This window comes from Macaca nemestrina, chromosome 5 (genome assembly GCF_043159975.1).
Source record: "Macaca nemestrina isolate mMacNem1 chromosome 5, mMacNem.hap1, whole genome shotgun sequence".
In the NCBI taxonomy this organism is placed as follows: Eukaryota; Metazoa; Chordata; class Mammalia; order Primates; family Cercopithecidae; genus Macaca; species Macaca nemestrina.
In genome coordinates this window covers 16,705,012-16,711,677 of record NC_092129.1, presented here as the reverse complement: position 1 = coordinate 16,711,677, position 6,666 = coordinate 16,705,012, and the positions used below count along the sequence as shown (strand labels likewise).

At 45.3% G+C, this 6,666-nt stretch overlaps 1 long non-coding RNA gene across 1 annotated transcript; it reads left to right on the top strand.

Annotated features, from left to right (window-relative positions):
* Window positions 1-772: 772 nt before the first annotated feature.
* LOC139363113 (uncharacterized) lies at window positions 773-5,046 on the top strand. The gene is made up of 3 exons (XR_011623022.1): window positions 773-1,076; window positions 1,777-1,892; window positions 4,790-5,046. It is a non-coding gene; the product is annotated as an uncharacterized lncRNA (long non-coding RNA).
* The last annotated feature ends 1,620 nt before the right edge of the window (window positions 5,047-6,666 follow it).

The following is a 6,666-nucleotide window of genomic DNA, read 5'->3' as shown; positions in this document are numbered from 1 at the left end:
TTACACTGGTAGCAATCATTCATTTAATGAATTAAGATTAAAAATAAGCCTGGCCAATATGGTGAAATCCCATCTCTACTAAAAAAAGATACAAAAATTAGCCGGGCCTGAGGGCGGGTGCCTGTAATACCAGCTACTTGGGAGGCTGAGGCAGGAGAATCGCTTGAACCCGGGAGGCGGAGGTTGCAGTGAGCCAAGATCGCACCACTACACTCCAGCCTGGAGGACAAGAGCAAGACTTCGTCTCAAAAAAAAAAAAAAGATTAAAAATAAAATTTTGACAGGTTTGTACTCCTCTTCTTCACACGCACCTCCCTGAAACGTGTGGCCACCAGCCCATCTCCTCCTGTGTCATCATGTGGGACCTTTGCTTCTCCATGTTCTCAGCCTGGGTCTGTGTCCCATCTTCACTTGCCACTACCATGGCGCTTTGTCCCTCTCAGGTCCCTGAGGAGTCCCACCTGCCTGCCCACATCCCAAGACCTATTTCTATTTCCTTTGATCAGTTACCTATCCCGCCTTTTCCTGCTGCCTTACCTATTCTATACACATTGCTCACCTTTGTTTCTGTTCAAGGCAGTCACTACTGTAAAAAGACAATGTCAGGCCTCACTTAGGTCTGAGCTGAGGGCCTGGGAAAAGCGAGGTTGTCCTCCACCACAGAGAAGCTGGTGTCCTTGGAGAACCACGGACACCCTAAAACCTGCAGATCACACAGAGCTTACTACGGAGTCAGTTAAACTGTAAGTATACACACATCGAACAACAAGGAATACCCACTGTAGTTAGGGTGTCAGCGCCTTATCCTGCCTCCCTAAGAAATAGGACAAAACCAGAGAATGGAGTAGTGAAGAAAATGTGTCCGTTTTGATTCAATCTGATCTTTTTCGTTTTATCTCCTGGTAGCACCGTTGGTCTGTTGGTTCCCAGCCTGTGATTCCCACACCACACCGGCCGTCAGGATGGATAATTTCATGTTTCTGGTTTGTCTATGAAAAGCAGAGGAGTCACAGCCCAACGCTGGGATATTCATCAACTGTGTCTCCCCAGCTCCAGCTCTCCCGGTTCCACATAGAGTAATGCACATACCTGTGTAATGTTTGAATTTAAGGAGTGTCACCCTCCTCCCATTTGCTGTCTGTGAAATGCTGGCGGCAGCAGGTGTTTTTCTGGAATCGTCTTCCATCCCTCTGCAGTCTCGCTGCTGTGGAGCAGGGGAAGATAGATGTTGCCCGTCCTTGCCTCTTGGTAGGAAAGGAACATCTTACTTGAAAAGTAACCTGCAAAACCTCCCCCAGCTGTGGAACACACCTGCGCTGGGTTACTCACTCTGTCACGTGTTTAGACACCTTTGGCTGTGGGAACTCCTATCTAACTCTTTCCAGCCAACTGTGGGTGGACTCCGTGTATAAGGTATTTTTAGAGGTTAGGGCTGCTATTTTTGACCTTACACAATAAAAGCTATCACAGTGTGTGTCCTGTTCTGAGCATATTTCCCTGTTATCTCATTTAACAGAATGCTAATCTGTCCAGGAGCCCATTTCACAAGTGTTCCGTTTGTGATGTACGTTAAAATAGACATGGCGCTAAGCGTAACTCAATGTGCACCATGTTCTGTGATTTACAAAGAATTTTCCTGCATATTATGTTTTTTAATTTCACAGCTCAGTGAGGTGGGCAAAAGCAGTATTACCATCCTCATTTAACAGATTAAAAAGTGAAAGCTAAGCGATTATACTTGGTCAATAAAACACACTTAATCTCTGCCCTCTACAGCTAAATAATCTACTGGGAGAGAAGATGCTGAACAAATAAACACACAAACTATCTGTCGTTGAAAGTTGAATAAAGGCTAATAAGAGGAAAGAAGAGACTATGAGAGACAATGACAGGTGAGAGCTAATTTAGATTGGGGGCAGAGAGGACATCAGAGGAAGTGACACTTACAGTCAAGAGATGAAGCTAGATGAAGAGTCAGGAGATGACTCCCAGTCCAGGACTCCCTCCACTGGCAAGATGCACACCTCTAAGGGTGGTGATCTTCCCTGCACAGAGCACGTCCCACTCCTCTTCCCATAAGATTCCTAAATATCTTTCCGTTAGGAACGTCATCACAGCTAGAATAGTCCCTTCTCCTGGGAGTACCAGCCATCCGGGCAGGCAGGGTTCGGAGCTCATGCCTGTGGTCAGCAAGCTTAGTACAGTATGAGTCTTCCTTTCCTCGTCCCCTCTTTCCTTATCTTCTGATCTTACTGGTTGTGGAGAAAGGTGTATTGCCAGCCTTGAGAAAAGAGACAGTTATCGTTTGTGGAAGTAATGCATTGAATGTGTGCTGAGGGGGGTCAATGTTTGCTCCTGGGAAACTAGAGATATAGTAACAATAACACAGCCTGAGCAACGTAGTGAGACCCCATCTTTACAAAATAGAAAGTAAAACAATTAGTCAGGTGTGGTGGTGCATACCTGTAGTCCTAGCTACTTGGGAAGCCGAGACAGGAAGATTGCTTGAACCCGGGAGGTTGAGGCTGCAGTGAGCTATGATCACACCACTGCACTCCAGCCTGGGAAACAGAGAGAAACCCTGTCTTGAAAAAAAATTATAATAATAATAAGAGCTAACATTGGCTAAGAGTCACTGTGTCTCAATATTGTACCGAGTGCTGTACAAGTATTAACTCATCTGATCCCTTCAGCAACACTGGGTCTGTGTGCTACGATTACCATCTTTGGTTTACTTACTAGGAAACCGGGGCAAGGTCACATGGATAGCAAGAGGTAGAACCAAGACTGCAAGAATTTCATTACCATGCTCTGCGGCTGTCCGCATGGCCTATAAATGACTCCATGATCAGTAGCAGGATGATTTATTGAGATATTAATTTGCATTGAGTTCTCTGTATTTTTCTTCCGCCTGCTCCCCTCCTGGGTTTCAAGAAGTTAGTGAGGCCCTTTAGGGTTCCCGCCTATCCATCCTCTAAGCACAGGGTGGAAGCTGCTGGCATGCGTTATCTTGCCTTTTGAGATCCTGCCTTGTTCTCACTGGTGAGAGGTGATGCTGGGAGACAAGGTGGAGGAAGAGGAGCGCAGCCGAGGGTTGGGTGAGGACTGGGCGTTCAGGCCTCTCTGTGCGGCACCCCAGGGAGGTGGCTAAAGCTCAGAGGGACTTGATGATTCATGGTGCTTCCAGGAGGCTGACCCAGTACCAGGATGCCCTGAGCTGGTTAAGTCCCTCAAAGAACTTGGTGAGGATGCAAAGCCTCAAGTGTCTATGCAGGCGTGGATGATACAGGTATTGGCAGAATACTTGAACTGATAATCAGAGGCCTGGCCTCTTTTCTAGGCACCTTCTAGGTCTGCTGGATTATCGTTCAACCCCCACTCGTGGTGGCAGTGGTGTGGGTGGGTGGGTGGTCATGATGGTGGCCATGGTATTGCGGACGGGGAGGAATGCACCAATGACACCTTAGAATAAATCCATCTCAGGGTGGAGGCAGGGTGGAGGCATGGTGGAGGCAGGAGAGGAGGGTTCAGAGCCTGGTTTTTGTTTTGAGACGGAGCCTCGCTCTGTCACCCAGGCTGGAGTGCAGTGGTGTGGTCTCCGCTCACTGCAAGCTCCGCCCCCTAGGTTCATGCCATTCTCCTGCCTCAGCCTCCTGAGTAACTGGGACTACAGGCGTCCACCACCACGCCTCACTAATTTTTTTTGTATTTTTAGTAGAGACGGAGTTTCACCATGTTCGCCAGGATGGTCTCAATCTCCTGACCGTGTGATCCACCCACCTCAGCCTCCCAAAGTGCTAAGATTACAGGTGTGAGCCACTGCACGCGGCCCAGAGCCTGGTTTAATTTGAATTAAAGAAAATGAATTTGTGAAGTCACACTCATACTTGCTACAAATACCACAAGCTTCACAAAATTGCCATTCTCCTGGAGTGTGGACTCTCCCTTGAAAATTCACAGAACTCAGAACCAAAACCAATGCCCGAGCATCTGTACCATGTCCCATGGCTCTCTGTTCACTCCTGGCTTGGCCTGCAACTGGGTCTCTAATAATGCAGCAATTCTACCCGCTGGGTTGCAGGCCCAACAAGGCTGAAGGACGTTTGCTCGGTGGGTGCTCAATAGACTTGGTGATTCAAAAGAGAGTCCTTTTAAATCACCTTATACTACGTACTGCATACTACCAAAGCTAAGCATGTCTTTAATTTTGCATACATTTATCCATTGCATTCTTCCCTGCCATTTGCAAACTATTACCATTACAGTCATATGTCCCTTAAAGACAGGGATATGTTCTAAGATGTACATTGTTAGGTAATTTTGTCATTGTTCAAACATCGTAGAGTGAACTTACACAAACCTATAGCCTGCTACACACCTAGGCTGTATGGTAGAGCCTGCTGCTCCTAGGTTACAAACCTGTACAGCATGTTACTGTACTCAATATTGTCAGCAATTGTAGCACAATGGTAAGTATTTGTGTATCTAAACATACAAGAGGTACAGTAAACAGATCGTATAAAAGATTAAAAATGGTCCACCTGCATAAGATATTTGCCATGAATGGAGCTTGCAGGACAGGAAGTTGCTCTGGGTGAGTGAGTGGCGAGTGAATGGGAAGGCCTAGGACATTACTATGCACTACTGTTGACCTGATGAACAAATAGGTTCAATACTAAATTAACCTTAGCTTACTGTACCTTTTTTACTTTATAGACATTTTAACATTTTTATAACTTTTTGATTTTTGTTTGTTTGTTTTTGAAACAGTCTCACTCTGTCCCCCCAGGCTGGAGTGCAGTGGTGCGATCTTAGATCTCCGCAACCTCCACCTCCCAGGTTCAAGCTATTCTCCTGCCTCAGCCTCCCGAGCAGCTGTGACTACGGGTGCCTGCCACCACACCTGGCTAATTTCTGTATTTTTAGTCAAGATGAGGTTTCAGCGTATTGGCCAGGCTGGTATCAAATTCCTGACTGCAAATGATCCACCTACCTTGGCCTCCCAAAGTGCTGGGATTACAGGGGTGAGCCACCGTGCCCGGCCAACTTTTTGACTCTTTTATAATACAGCTTAAAACACATTGTACTGCTATACACAAATAATTTATTTGTATCCTTATTCTATATGCTTTTTCTAATTTTAATGTTTTTTCTTACTTTTAAAACTTTTTTTATTGAAAACTAAGACACAAACACCCACATTAGCCTAGGCCTACACAGGGTAGGATCATCAATATCACTGTCTTTCACCTCCATGTCCTGTCCCACAGGAAGGTCTTCAGGGGCAAAAACATGCATGGTGCTGTCATCTCCTATGATAACAATGCCTTCGGAAGGATCTGCCTGTCCTGTGTTATAGCTAACTTTTTTTAATAAGTAGAAGGATTACACACAAAAATAATGATAAAAATATAGTATAGTAAATATATAAACCAGTAATGTCATCATTTATTATCATTCTCAAGTATTATGTACTGTACATAATTGTACATGCTATACTTTTATATGACTAGCAGTGCAGCTGGTTTGTTTACACCAGCATCACCACAAACGTACAATGCATTGCGCTGTGATGTTGGAGTGGCTATGACATCACTAGGTGATTGGAGTTTTTCAGCTACACTATAACCTTATGAGACCACTTTTGTATATGTGGTCTGTCATTTACTAAAATGTCATTGTGTGACATGTGACTGTATTGCACATCTCACTTACCTTTTTTTCTATATGTCTTTCTGTTAAAAGCATCCAGTTTTTTTACAAAGCACTGGTCTCAAGATCCCAACATGATTCTAGTGACATGTGCATGAGAGAGAAGGTTTGTTTTCTCTTCTTCCTCCACTAATATGTATACAAGCCTTGTTAATTGACACCTGTGCATTCTCTGAGGGGCTGTTCTGTGTGTGCTAGAGTGCTGCCAATGCCCCCATGGATGGAGGGACAAAGAGGTGCCAGGCTCTGCTTGGTCTCCAGTCCAACTTTTAATAAACCAAGTCCAAAAACAAGCAACCCCTAACCACCACAAAACGCTCTGCCTAGCCATCTGCGTGGGGCTTGGGTCAGAGTCTCCTTGAAAATAAGCAGGTATCCTCATTCCAAGGGCATTTAGAAAAGTCAGGCTGTGGCCCAAGGAAAACAAGGCCAAATATCTCAGAGGGATATAATTCATTTTGTCACTTGGCCGTGTTGGCCTGGTTTACAGAGGGAGCTCTGTGTGGGAAACAGGGCCGAGTTGATCAGAGGCAGACACCGAGGCCGACCACATGCAAAGGAGAAGTGAGAGAAGAGGAGGACAGAAGAATTTTCAGTATTTCCAAATGCGGGTGAAGTTAATCTTTCAGAGAAGGAAAAGTATGCATAATGTGGTGTGTGTCATTCCTGATTTGTAAAATGCTTGCACATGTGAATCATAATTCAATCAGATCGGGACAGTGACAGGCATCCTGGACTTGGAGTCAAAAGACCCTCATTCACATTCAAGCTTTGCTACTTTTCTGAGCTCACTCGCCTCAGACAATTTCCTTCAGGCCTCCCTGCCTCCAAGCTTTCTACCTCCCCCAGTCCAGCCTCAACATTGCTATTTGATCTCTTTTCCTTAAACACAAATTTGATCAAGTCACTCTCCCACTCAAAACCCATTTTCACTCCCCCTGGAATAGAACCCAG